Here is a 15202-nt window from a genome sequence, read left to right on the forward strand (position 1 = left end):
TTAATTCTTAATGATAATTAACCTCACATTATGATTCGTCATAGCATTGAATGATAACCATACATTGTTGCTTAGGTGCCTGAATTAATTAGTTAACCAATATAGTCTCTGTGGGAACGAACTAGAAAAGATTCTATACTACTTGCGAACTCGTATACTTGCGTGTATTATTAGCGCGTGTTTAACGACTAACAAGTTTTTGGCGCCGCTGCCGGGGACTGCAGTATTAATTGATAATTTATGTGCTTTCCATCAATGGTCGTTAAAGTTCATTGACTCGGACAGTGTTACTTATCTATTTCCTTGTTTTATTTCAGGTGCTCTAGCGAGGGTGTATGCATACGCGTTTGCGTACTCATAAGAGAACTCTTGATAAAGCCGAGGAAGAACTTGTGGTGGTTCGAAGGGAAGTTTTTGAGGAAGAAAAGAAGGTAGAAGAAGAGAAAGTCGAAGAACCAGTTGCAATAGCAATGGGAGATCAAGCAGAGAATCTGAAGGCTTTGATGGACTATTCTCAGCCCAAGATTAATGGCATTCAGTCGAGCATCGTCAGACCAGCCATCAGGGCTAACACTTTTGAGATCAAGGAAAACATGATTTAGATGATACATAACTCAGTTCAGATTGGTGGTTCTCCTACTGAAGTCCCCAACACGCACATCAGGGATTTCATCGTGATCTGTGACACCTTTAAGTTCAATGATGTGACTGAAGATGCTATCAAGCTGCGACTCTTCCCATTCTCTCTAAGGGACGAGGCTAAGAGCTGGTTGCATTCTCTACCAGTAGGGTCCATCACTAAATGGGAAGATCTGATACAAAAGTTTCTCACTAAATTCTTTCCTATGGCGAAGACTGCTGCAATCAGGAATGCTATTACCCAGTTTGCTCAGCAAACAGGAGAATCTCTGTGTGAGGTTTAGGATCGATATAAGGAGATGTTAAGGAAGTGCCCGCACCATGGCATGCCTGATTGGATGATTATCAACTGTTTCTACAGTGGATTGGGTGCTACCTCTAGACCCATGCTTGATGCAGCATCAGGAGGAGCCTTGTGGGCTAAAAGCTATGATGAAGTTTATGAACTTATTGAACTGATGGCTGCTAATGAATACCAGAATCCTTCCCAGAGACTGACTCAGGGGAAAGTCGCAGGAATTCTGGAGTGGGATGCAGCAACTGCTATAGCTGCCCAACTTAAGGCATTGACAATGAAGGTGGACTCTTTGGCTAATTATGGAGTTAATTAAATCTCCAGCGTTTGTGAACTTTGTGTTGGGGCCCATGAGACTGATCAGTGTGCTATTTCTAGTGAATCAGCTCAGTTTTTGAGCAATTTTCAGCGTTCGCAGCAACCAGTGCTGGCCACCTATCATCCCAACAACCGTAATCATCCTAATTTCAGCTGGAGTAACGCTCAGAATGCGGTTCAACAGCCTTATCAGCAATATACAGCTAAGCAGTACAACCCCCTAGGTTTTTAGCAATCACAATATGCTCCAAGACAACAACTCCAGCTGCAACAAGCCAATGAATAATCTGAACTAGAGGAGTTAAAGCTTATGTGCAAGAGTCAGGTTGTTTCTATCAAGACCTTGGAAAATCAAATTGGGCAAATTGCCAATGCTTTGCTAAATTGTCAACCTGGTACATTGCCTAGTGACACTGAGGTGCCAGGAATGAAGGAAGCTAAGGAGCAGGTAAAGGCAATCACGTTAAGGTCGGGAAAGGTTGCGAATACCGAACAAACTCAAAAGTTTACTGAAGAAGCTGAGGCTGAGAAAGAAGAAGAGCAGCAGGATGTAGAAGTGGAACCAAAGAAGACTATTGTTGAGCAAACTCCTCTTGAGGGTAATACAGGGGAGAAACAGATCTATCATCCACCGCCTTTTCCGAAGCGGCTGCAGAAGAAAAAGCTGGACAAGCAATTTAAGAAGTTTCTGGAGGTGTTCAAGAAACTTCATATCAACATACCTTTCGCCGAGGCTCTCGAGCAGATTCCTAGTTATGCAAAGTTTATGAAAGGTATTCTCTCTCAGAAAGTGAAGCTTGATGATTTAGAGATTGTCGCTCTCACGGAGAAATGCAGTGCTGTGCTGCTATAGAAGTTGCCTCCGAAGCTTAAAGATCCTGGAAACTTCACTATTCCGTGCACTATTGGAAAAACATCTTTTGATAGATGCTTATGTGACTTGAGAGCTAACATCAATCTGATGCCTTTGTCAATCTTCAAGCAGTTGGACTTGCCTGATCCAAAACCAACTTATATGACCTTGCTGTTGGCCGGCCGTTCTATTACATATCCGTGAGGTATTGTGGAGGATGTCTTGGTTAAGGTTGATAAACTCATTTTCCCTACTGATTTTGTTATTCTTGATTTCGAGGAAGATAAGAAGATTCCCATAATCTTGGGAAGACCTTTCATGGCAACTGGAAGAACTCTGATAGATGTGCAGAAGGGTGTACTCACGATGTGAATACTGGATTAGGATGTAATTTTTAATGTGTTAAATTCTATGAAATTTCCTACTGATAATGATGAATGTTTAAAAGTGGATTTGGTCGATTCTGTGGTTACTTCAGAATTTGATCAATTGCTATGGTCTGATGCCTTAGAGAAAGCCTTATTGGGAAATTCAGACAGTAAAGATGACGAAGGTGAAGAACAATTGCAATATTTGAATGATTCTCCCTGAAAAAGGAAGATTGATATGCCTTTTGAATATCTTGGAATGGAGGAATTGAGAAAAGCTCCTAAACGCCTCAAGCCATCTATCGAGAAAGCTCCTACTCTTGAGCTTAAGCCTTTACCTGAGCATTTGAGGTATGCGTTTTTAGGTGATACATCTACTCTACCTGTTATTATTGCATCTAACCTTTCAGGTAGTGATGAGGAAAAGCTTTTGAGACTTCTGAGAGAGTTCAAGTCGGCAATTGGATGGACTATAGCAGATATCAAGGGAATTAGCCCTTCTTATTGCATGCATAAAATTTTGCTAGAGGAAGGTAGCAAGCCTACGGTCGAGCAGCAAAGATGTCTCAATCCAATCATGAAGGAAGTAGTAAAGAAGGAAATTCTTAAGTGGCTAGATGCAGGGATCATCTACCATATTTCTGACAGTTCATGGGTGAGCCCGGTTCAATGTGTGCCAAAGAAAGGTGGTATTACTGTGGTAGCAAATGAGAAGAATGAGCTTATTCCTACTAAAACAGTCACTGGGTGGAGAGTTTGCATGGATTACAAGAAGCTGAATAAAGCCACTAGAAAGGATCACTTCCCTATGCCCTTCATTGATCAGATGCTTGACAGGTTGGCTGGGCATGAGTATTACTGTCTTCTGGATGGCTATTCAGGTTACAATCATATTTGTATCGCTCCAGAAGATCAGGAGAAAACTACCTTCACTTGTCCATTTAGTACGTTCGCCTTCAGACGAGTTTCTTTTGGTCTGTGTGGTGCACCAACCACATTTCAGAGATCACCAACCACATTTCAGAGATGCATGATGGCCACAGTTTTTGATATGATAGGCCATAATGTGGAGGTGTTCATGGATGACTTCTCTGTATTTGGCGATTCTTTTGATAAATGCTTGCAAAATCTTGGACACATTCTCAAAAGGTGTGTGGAGACCAATTTGGTTCTCAATTGGGAGAAATGTCACTTTATGGTGTGACATGAAATTATTCTCGGACACAAGGTTTCTAGTAAGGTCTTGAGGTGGACAAATCCAAGGTGGGGGTCATTGTGAATCTTCCTCCACCTATTTCTGTTAAGGGAATTCGTAATTTTCTTGGTCATGCGGGTTTTTATAGGCGTTTCATCAAGGACTTTTCTAAGATTTTGAAGCCGCTATGCAGTTTGCTAGAAAAAGATGTCCATTTCAAGTTTGATGACGAGTGCCTTGCAGCTTTTAAAACATTGAAGAAGAGTTTAATCACGGCACCTGTCATAACTGCACCTGATTGGAATCAACCTTTTGCGATGTTGTGTGATGAAAGTGACTCTGTAGTTGTAGCAATTCTTGGGCAGAGGAAGAACAACATATTTCATGTGGTCTACTATGCTAGTAAGACCCTTAATGGTGCCCAACTGAATTATACGACTACGGAGAAAGAGGTTTTGGCTATCGTATATGGTTTTGAGAAATTTTGATCTTATCTACTTGGGACTAAGGTGACAGTTTTCACTGATCATGCCACAATTCGATATCTTGTCTCGAAGAAGGACTCGAAGCCTAGATTGATTAGATGGGTTTTTTTGCTCCAAGAATTTGAACTTGAGATCAAGGATGGAAAGGGGACTGAAAATCAAATAGCTGATCATCTCTCGCGTTTAGAGAATCCTAATGCTACTTCAGTGGATAAGACATTGATAAATGAATCTTTTCCCGATGAGTAGTTGTTTGAAGTGCAAGAAGAAGAACCGTGGTTTGCAGACATTGTGAACTACCTTGTGAGTAATGTCATGCATCCCGACTTATCCAATGCTCAAAGAAAGAAGTTTCTCTATGAAGTGAAGTGGTGTATGTGGGATGAGCTGTTTCTTTTTCGACAAGGAGCTGACCAAATCATCAGGAGATGTATTCCTTACAGCGAAATGGGGGGAATCTTGCGAGATTGCCACTCAACGGCTTATAGAGGACATTATGGTGGAGAAAAGACTGCAGCTCATGTTCTCTAGGAATGTTTCTTTTGGCCGACCTTGTTTAAAGATGCTTACCAGTTTATTTTAAAATGCGATCGATGTCAACATGTGGGCAATATGTCTAAAAGGGATGAGATGCCTCTTAATGTGCTTCTTGAGGTTGAGGTCTTTGATGTTTGGGGAATTGACTTTATGGGGCCATTCGTCTCATCTTGTAACAATCAGTATATCTTGTTGGCGGTTGATTACGTGTTAAAATGGGTTGAAGTTAAGGCGTTGCCAATGAACGATACGAAAGTGGTGCTTAATTTTCTGCAAAAGCATATATTCAGAATGTTTGGAACTCCAAGAGTTATAATCAGTGATGAGGGATCGCATTTTTGCAATCGCAAGGTCACTGTTATGATGCAAAGGTATAATGTGAATCATCGCATTGCCACGGCTTATCATCCTCAGACAAATGGGCAATATGAGGTATCTAACAGAGAGATCAAGCCTATTTTAGAGAAGATTATGTGTCCATCGAGGAAAGATTGGTATTTGAAGCTTGATAAAGCTGTTTGGGCTTATAGAACAGCATATAAAACTCCATTGGGAATGTCGCCGTTTCAGTTGGTTTATGGTAAGGGGTGTCATTTGCCTGTGGAGCTCGAGCATAAAGCATATTGGGCTTTGAAGAAATTGAATCTGGACTTGGACGCCGCTGGAAAGAAGAGGATGCTTCAATTGAATGAACTTGATGAGTTTCGACTTCAAGCTTATGAGAACAATAAAATGTACAAGGAAAAGGTCAAGAGGTGGCACGATAGGGGTCTAGTGCTCAAATCGTTCATGCCGGGGCAACAAGTTCTTTTATTCAACTCCCGTCTCCGTCTTTTCCCTAGAAAGTTGAAGTCAAGATGGTAAGGGATATTCACAATCAAAACTGTATTTCCGCATGGAGCGGTGGAAATTTTTGAGAATGATCTGGGCCAAGCATTCAAGGTAAATGGTCAAAGGTTGAAGCATTATTATGGTGACACGGCAACCCGCAAGGTGGTTAATGCCGTTTTATTGTCTGTTTGAGCTCAAGATTCTAGGTCGAGCTAACGATGTAAAACAAGCACTTCATGGGAGGCAACTCAAGTATTTTATACATTAGGAAGTAGAAGAAGCAAGAAGAAAGGAGAAAAACACACAAAAATCAGAAAAGGAAAAAATTCAGGGCCTTCTACAGAAGCTGAGCACGCCCGCGCTGATCAAGCGCACGACCGCGCCATTTTTCCAGTAACCAAGCGTGCTCACGTTGATCAAGCGCGCGGCCGCGCCGGTTTTCCAGAGAGCAAGCGCGCCCGCGCTGTCCTAGCGCGCGCCCGCGCCGGTTCCCTGTTCGAGAAAAAAATAAAACAACAGTTTAATAAGGTAATTTCGGGAATTTTACTCCAATATCAATCCTAACCCGATTTTTACTCTTCCATATCCCATAATTCCCTCTCCTAGTCAATTCAATTATTCCCACGATTCCATAATCAATTTCCACTTCTATTCCTTATCAAATTTTCACCTCTCCACCGATAAATACATACACTTATACAAAACTTCTCCACCACATCACAAACTCTCAAACATAAATTCTCTCTAAACACTTGCACTTTTATTCTCTCTTATTCAATTTTGATGGCACCCAAGAGACAAAGAACACAAGTAAGCAGCAACACCACCGATTCTTCATCTGCGGGTGGTGTGAGGCCCAGATTTTCTACTCATGGGGATGAAGGTGAGTACACGAGGCTTCTCTTGAAACCTATTGCTAAGGAGCGGGGGTTTTTTCCATTAGGGAACGATAATAAGCTTTTGGAGATGATTCTTGAGATGGGTTGGGTCCCTTTTTATGAGGCTCCCGCTGCTGTGCCCATGATTGTTGTGCGTGAGTTTTATGCTAACGCAAAGGCGGAGAAGAATGGCTTCACGGTGGTTAGGGAGATGACTGTCGAGTACAGTGCTAAGGCTATTAGGAGGGTGATTGAGCAGCCCGCGAGGAAGGTGGGTCAGGACACATGGAACAATAAGACTCCGAAGGACTTTGATTTGGATCTGATCGTTGCAACTATCTGTCTATCTAAGAAGTTCAAAAGGGGCACTACTGATTACTCCACGTTCCCTGCTTCGTGCATGAACAAGTTTGCACGTGCTTGGAACTCATTTATTTGTGCTAACATCATGCCTTCTTTGCATGTGCATGAGATTACTGTGGAATGTGCTCGTCTATTGTTAGGGATTCTACAGGGTGATTACATTGATTTGGGGATGGTGATTTACCAGGGGATTTTGAGATTTTTGAGGGGAAGTACTACAGGTGCTATTCCGTATGCGTCCGTTGTGACGAGGTTGTGCGTGGCAGTTGGTGTTCATTGGCCAGCACATGAGCAGTTGCAGCTTCTTAGTGCTCCTATTGATAGTGCTACATTGTACAACATGGTTGAATGGTATGGCGGACAGCCTGATCCTAAGGGGCTTGGTTACTCTTACGCTCATCTGGCAGGTGGTGTGCCTATGGAGGCAGCTATAGCGGGAGGTTCTCAGCATGCCTGCCGAGCAGATTGGAGAGCTCAGTATGGAGAGAAAGCTGGCCCGTCGCAGCAGTAGGAGGAGGCAACAGGAGCAGAGATGGGAGCTGGTTTGAGTTCGACGCAGTATAGGCGTCTAGCACGGAGGATGGATGTGATGCACGACATTCACAGTCGTTTTGCACGTGATCTCACCCAGGCACTTGGAACAGCTTTTAGAGCCACCGAAGTTGACATTCAGTGGCCAGTATTTGGTGAGGACTCCCTGTATCCACCTCTGGACATGCCAGACACTCCACTCGTTGAGGGTGAGGACTCTGATTCGCAGTAGGTATGCCTGATTCCTTACTCTTACCTTCACTGAGGACAGTGAATATTTTAAGTTTGGGGGTTGAAAGGCATATGTCATAGCCTATTTGTTTATTCGAGGATTTAACTTAACTCAAATAAGAATGTAATAAGTGAATAGTAGATCCACCGTCAAAGAGATCTCTCAAAGTAACATCTGTCAAAGGACTCAGAACCAATGTTCATCTACAGACTTGAGGAATTAATTCACTGGAAGAAGTTCAAGAAATTGATCAAGACTCAGTGATATAAATCAAGATTGTGGATTTAATGAAGTGTCAGAGATCTTGTCAGGGTATCAGATAATTACAGGGAATTAATCTGAAGAAAATCATTTTCTCAAAGTCAACACATGAAGAAACGTCACAGAAGTTAGTCATTCATGAACCAGACAGTACATCAAGTGTCAACATTGAAGTGGTGGAATTGATTCATAATTTTCAGTGATTTTCAGAAGATTGTCAGAAGAGTGGTTGTTGTTCAAGAATAGTATTAATTCTCTATTAATTAATTAAGTCATATAATTTAATTAAGAAAATAAATTATATCTACAAAAATTAATTTATTGATTAATTAAACTAATTAGTTAATTAATTCTGAATTAATATTATGTATTTTCAGAATTAATTTTGAATTAATATTCAATATTAATACACACAATCAACCAATACTTGAAATTGGTGTCAATATCAGTTTTCCCCTGAGAACGAAAAGAACTTCTAAAAATACACATCAACAAATTGGCACATCAAAAATCCAACTAGAGCAACCCAGAATCAGGCCTGGAAGACAACTTATGAATTTTACATTAAAGTCCAATTTAATTTGGGAAAGACATTAAAAACTCTTTATTATATATTAGATCTTACATATTGTATATAGAATATTAGGACATAATATAGTATGGAAAAAAGTTAGCTGTATTCTTCAGAGAACGGATAGAAGCAACTTGAGAGGGAGATTACAACAAGGAATGGAGGAATTCATCGAGATTCCAAAAGAATTTTTCGAGTTGTATTTTATACTTAAATTCCTACACTCATGGTTTGCAATTTAAATTTATATCTTCTTTATCTTATCATTAGTAGCTAATCCTTTAATCCAAGAGTTGGGTAGTATAGTTTGGCTTGTTGTGTTGTTTAGTTGTATTGTGAATTCTTGTTAGTGTTAAACCCCTCCATGTTTCGACCCTAGCTCAGCCACTTTCGTAAATTCCCAACTTTGACAACAAATGCGAATACTAGGCATCGTGTTCCGGGATCACTTATTGCTACGAGTACTTAGCTACAAATCTATTAAAAGATAAAAAAAGAAAAGACACTAGGATTGAAGAAAACGTGCAATCTTACTAACCGTTACTTTTATTGATTAGTGATTAGTATTACCATTACCAGCACACATAACATATCCAGAATAATATTGGGATGAATTTATATCTGCTTGAATTCTTTCTCCTTAAGGCCTGGTAGAAAATTTACAGGAATATATCATGTTTTACCTATACGCGATAGAAAATGTGCTTGGAACTCTTAAATGTGATAAGATGAACACGATAAATATCAAAAGAAAACATTTTATCATCATAACAAATTTGAAACAAGAAATAATAAATACTGATACCAACAAAAATCTACCTAAAGAATTTAATGCATAAAACTAGTAAATGCTTGTTCCTGTAGATAAACACAAGGAAGAAGATTGATGCTAATGGCGGAGCACCCATGTCCAGTAAATAAATATCTAAATTCGAGGTTTTGTAGGTTACATAACAATGAGTTTAGGTACTGACTAACAAGCTCCTCATATAAAGTGTATACATATGTTGAAAAAGATGTATATTGATTTTACGTAAATTAGGGATATTATAAAATAATTCTTCAAATGTAAACAATGCTGGGTTGTACATAAAAGTAAGATGATGGGGAATATATAATCTAATAATTTAATATTAGTTTTTCAATCGCCATATCACTTATGAATTCTAGAAATTATAGAAATATTATGCATGTGAGGGAAAGGTGCCATATTTTCATATTAAGTACAAATCTGCATGATCGTTATTTCTTTAATTGAGATGCAACGATGTCCATTTATTCATTTTTGTACTTCAATTTAGTTTAATTATCTTGACATGTGCCACTAATATATGACATCGTAAGTATTTGGTGAATGTGCCTTTTATAATATTAAAAATTGTAGCTAGTTTGTCTTAACACTTGTAACTTGGTAATATATAAACCAAGAGTAGCTAGTAGTAAATTCAGCAATAAACTAGAGAAATAGAAAAGGTTGTATCCGTGAATAATTTCTCTGTTCCTTGTGATTCTACTTGTAAGCAAATGTGTACAATCTTTGTATCATAGAGTTCTCGAAATATATATATCTCTGGTGAATAAGTTTAATCCACCAGAAAGTTTTTAATCCTTGTGTTTAATTACTTTGTGTTTGAATACTTTGTTATTTTTCATTCCGCACTTTTGCATATTCAACACTGATATATTTATATTTTTGAAAAGTTCTTAAAATCGAGAAGAAACCAAGAATTACATTCAACCCCCTTCTGTAATTCAACTGTTAGATTGTTTGGGATTAACAATTGGTATAAGAGAAAACTCTTAACATATTAAGAGTTTAAAGATAACAACAACTAACAACATGAGCAGGAAGGACGTTGGTGTGAAGATCCCTTTCTTGGACAAAAATAATTATAACCATTGGAAGGTGAAAATGCACCTGCATCTTCTTTCACAAGACGAAATGTATGTCGATTGTATTGAGAAGGGTCCTCAAGTTCCACGAAGAGCTGCTACAGATACTGAAGGTGCTCTAGACAATGAGCAAAGTATCCCAAATGCACAATCTGAGTGGACAAATGAAAATATAGAACAAGTGCCCAAATACAAAAAGGCTAGTGACATGTTTGATACACAAAGCATTCTGTTCAATGGCCTTGACAGTGACATGTTTGATAATGTCATCAATTGCAAAATTGCCAAGGACATTTGGGATACAATACAAATCATATGTGATGGAACTGAACAAGTGAGGGAAAACAAGATGCAAGTTCTAATCCAGCAGTATGAGCACTTTCATTGTGAAGAAAATGACTCTTTAAGTGACATCTTTAGTAGATTTTAAAAGCTATTAAATACACTAAAATTGCATGGAAGAGTCTATCAAACAAAATATTCAAACCTAAAATTCCTTAGGTCTCTACCAAAAAGATTGGAAGCCTATAAATGTTTCTCTCATAAATTCTCAAGATTACAAAGAATTCACCTTGGAGAGATTGTATGGTATTCTAAAAACTTATGAAATGGAAGACATATATGAACATCTGGCTTTTCTATCGAGAAGGTTTGTCAAGCTAAAATTCAAGAAGAATTTTGGAGCATCCAAGCCAAACAGAAACATGGTTGACAAGTCAAAATTCAAATATTTCAAATGTGGCTTGAGTGGTCATTTTGCAAGTGAATGCAGAAAGCCTAATTCTGATAGAAAGAAGTTTGAGCTTGTGGACTACAAGAAGAAATACTTTGAATTGCTCAAACTAAAGGAAATGGCTTTCTTGAATCAGGATAATGACCGGGCTGCTGATGGGATAGATGAAGATGAAGAAATAAGCTATATCAACCTAGCCCTGATGGCCAAATCAGATGAAACAGAAGTCAGTTCATCAAGCAATCAGGTAATCACTACTAATCTAGCACATCTTTCTAAAGATGAGTGTAACGATGCTATAAATGACATGTCCACAAAGTTATATCATTGCGTGTTATACTTAAATCACTCACTAAAGCAAACCCAAAAATTAAAGAGAATAATCTGTTTTTAAGTGAAATAAATTCTGTGTTAGAAACTCAATTTATTGAGTTTGAGAAATTGAAGATAGACTGCAAGATTGCCAAAGATGAATTAACTGAAACTTTTGAAGAAAGAGGAGATTTTGAGAAAGTAGCTTGAACGAGAACAAGAGGTAATCTAGGCTTGGAAATTATCAAGAGATGTCCATGCTCAAATTACTAAAGTTCAAGGCATAGAGTCATTCTGTGAAGAAGCCTAGAAAAAGAGAAATGAGAAACTAGATCCTGAGTTAATAGAAGGACTTTCAATGGATGTGGATTTAACGGATAATGAAGATTATCCGTGTAAAGATAAAAGGACTTATCTGTCGAAAGACAAAGAACCACATCCGTCGGGTGAGAAGAATCCGGTTAGCAAAGCCGATCTAGCTAAACTCAATGAGAAATATGGATCAGTTTCTAAGAACTTTGTTACAGGAGAGTCAAGTTAAGTTAAGGAGAACAAAAGAGTCAATGTGGGACATTTGTCAATGAAACAACTAAATGACAGACTGGAGAAAATGGAGGTCAAAGCAGAATCTAAGAGAAAAAGCAACAAGAATGGGAAATTGGGAATTAAAAAACATAACTACACACTTGAAAAATATGAACCTAGAAAAATCTGTGTTAAGTGTGGTAGTGTTAATCACTTTTCTGTTAATTGCAAATCTGCCATGCCTGCACCCATATATGCACATTCCCCATTTCCCAATATGCCCACACCACAAATGCATGTTATGCCTGCACATAACTTATCTGCACAATATACTAATATGACATTTGCACCTAATTCTTATTAAATGATTTGTGGATAAATTGGGGGACATTGTTAGGAATATGTTCTAGGCTTGATGATAAGCTAATCAAAACACCTTAGTAGATTTAATTAAGTGTATTTTGTAGCTCTCATCGGATAATCTACTATGTTATCCGTTGAGAGATTACCTTATGTTTTTAATAAGTTTTGTAACACATTCATTCATACTGTAATGCTTTAGAGAACTATAAGTTGTAGGATATTCTAAGTCATGTTGACTACTAGATTGATATGCAAGATAGATTGGCTAATTGTAAATATTGGATGCCTTGTAATATTGTATAAGTGAAATAGAGTTAACTGCCATGAAGATACTCTCAACGGATGTTCCACAAGGTTTCACCGGACGATCAACTAGATTTTCAACGGATGATCAACCAGACTCTCAACGAATGATTCAACAAAGTCTCAACGGATGATCTAACAGAGTTCCAACGGATGATCAAATTCAAAAAGCAGTTGATAGTGACTTGACAGTCATATGGGTTGATTGTATACAAATGGAATGTGGTAGCCTATTTACAGGTTTTAGAGAACAAAGAAGCATTTTCATTTCCATGCTTACTCAAAGAAAATCAAAGATACTGGATGGAGAAATGAAGAATCATGTGATTAGAAAAAGACACATTTTATTTTATTAGTTTGTCTTATTCACTTGTAACTTGGTAATATATAAACCAAGAGTAGCTAGTAGTAAATTCAGCAATAAACTAGAGAAATAAAAAAGGCTATATCTGTGAATTATTTCTCTATACCTTGTGATTCTACTTGTAAGCATTTGTGTACAATCTTTGTATCACAGAGTTCTCGAAATATATATATCTTTGGTGGATAAGTTCAATCCACCAGAAAGATTTTAATCCTTGTGTTTAATAACTTTGTGTTTGAATAGTTTGTTATTTTTCATTCCGCACTTTTGCATATTTAACACTGATATATTTATATTTGTGAGAAGTTCTTAAAATCGAGAAGAAACCAAGAATTACATTCAACCCCCCTTCTGTAATACAACTCTTAGATTGTTTGGGATTAACACTTCTCTATTATCAACATTTATTCTTTTTTCTATCAACTCTATTCTTCGATCTCCAATTTCTGTGATATAGGTAATACTTAATGTTGACTCGAAACTAAGTTCTTTTGATAGTATAATATAATATGAAAATTCCATATTAATGAAGTCGTTTGAATAGTAACACCAAAAATAGGGTATGATGAACAACTTTGAGAAGTTATAGCAAAATTAAATGGTAAAAAATTTACTGCATAAACACATCTTAGCCCCAAGAAACTCTTTCTAGGATCAATACACTACCTTTAACTCCTTGAGACTGTTTCTAGAGTCCTAGAAATTGAATCTAGCTTCCTAGACTCTAGAAATCTTTCATGCACATCTAGGAAGAACCCTTAGATTTTGAATGTTGACTGGGTTCTAATATCTTGAATTTACGTGTTGCATACTCCCTCCATCTCATATTATGTGTCATGTTTTGATTAGTCTACAGTCAAATTATTTAAACTTTGACTGCAAATTACGCATGTTATATAATTAAATAAATTTTAAAACTAGTATTATTAGAAAAAACATCTAATTCTCTTTTAAAAGTATTATTATTTTTTAAAGTAATACATAAAATTATCGTAATTATCGGTCAAAACTTAAATTGCATGCACTATTATCTACCTTAGGAAAGGATTTTATAAACATTAAAACGATAATTGCATGCCCTATAATCTACCTTAGGAAATGATTTTATAAACATTAAAAGGATTGTTTTAATAAAGGCTTATTAACCTTTTAGCCGTTAAAGTATATGGGTTTGTACCCATAAACCCCTGAACTCTGCGAGCGTACCTTTTAACCCCCAAGGTAAACATTTTCATACCCTTTAGCCCTTTTTACCGTGACAGTAAAAAATCGGAGGGGCAAAAAAGACATTTTACCCTCGAGTTGTACCGTTATAAGGGCTAAAAGGTACATTTCTCGTATCTTGAGGGTGAAAAGGTACACCGTAACATACTTTAAGGGCTAACAGTTATTTACCGAAGTGACTTAGTTTCTTGCTTTAAGTGCTTCTCATACTGTACTTTCATTGAGCTCTCTAAAGCTTATAATCTTCATTACCTGAATCATTAACAGCCCTCGTGTTGGGCTGATGTTCCTTGTGCTGACTGATTTATTTTAGGAGAATTATTTTGAAATCCGTAGATTCACTCTTATTTTTTTGCTCTTGTATTGGCATAATGATTTTGGGTGCATTAGCAATTACGAAATTGAATGTAGTGAATATGATATTATCTTTGCAATGGTTTTCTATCCGTTTGTAGTCACCTGAACTATGGTAACAAATATAGAACACTAGACTTCTAAAAGCTTGAACCTGGCTAGTAAACTGATCTGCCAAAAAAAATTCAGAGAGTACAACCTGCATTCACATAAACAGAATCATATAACTAACTGTGTTTGTATAAACTAATTGTATAATTTAAGTCGGTTTAGACCGGAAAATTAGGTACTGCTGATGTTTTCACCTTTTTACTGTACCTTGTATAGAGGAGCACATATACAGTGGAAGATGCATGTGAGCAAGAAGTATCGACTTGAACGGTATATTATGTTTATTGGAAAGATCAGTACTGCACATATTAGCTATAGAAAAATGAACCCGTAGTAAATTATTATTTTGTAATCAACTGGAAGAAGTATGATAAATAATATAAGTTTAATGAACTTACAATTACTAATCCTAAAGGGAGAAGCTCAGTAACTGCCATGTAGTCACCTATTTTGGGGTCCATTTCCATATCAAGATTAGCTAGCACACAACCTGTTGCTCAAGCAGCGAGGCCAAAGGCAAGCAATAGAACTTCTCGATAGCCTAGTACAGTTCTTTGATTGAACCCAAATATAAAAGTATAATTTACTGGATATCGTCTCCAGAGGTATATATTTGCAGCATACATACTCATGTGTAAGATTAGACGATGAAGCCAAACAAGC

General features: G+C 37.5%; 1 non-coding gene across 1 annotated transcript; it reads right to left on the minus strand.

Annotated features, from left to right (window-relative positions):
* Positions 1–860: 860 nt before the first annotated feature.
* Positions 861–967, minus strand: LOC141670231 (small nucleolar RNA R71). The gene has a single exon (XR_012554471.1). It is a non-coding gene; the product is annotated as a small nucleolar RNA R71 (small nucleolar RNA).
* Positions 968–15202: the final 14235 nt, after the last annotated feature.

Source organism: Apium graveolens, chromosome 6 (genome assembly GCF_009905375.1).
Source record: "Apium graveolens cultivar Ventura chromosome 6, ASM990537v1, whole genome shotgun sequence".
NCBI classification, from domain to species: Eukaryota; Viridiplantae; Streptophyta; class Magnoliopsida; order Apiales; family Apiaceae; genus Apium; species Apium graveolens.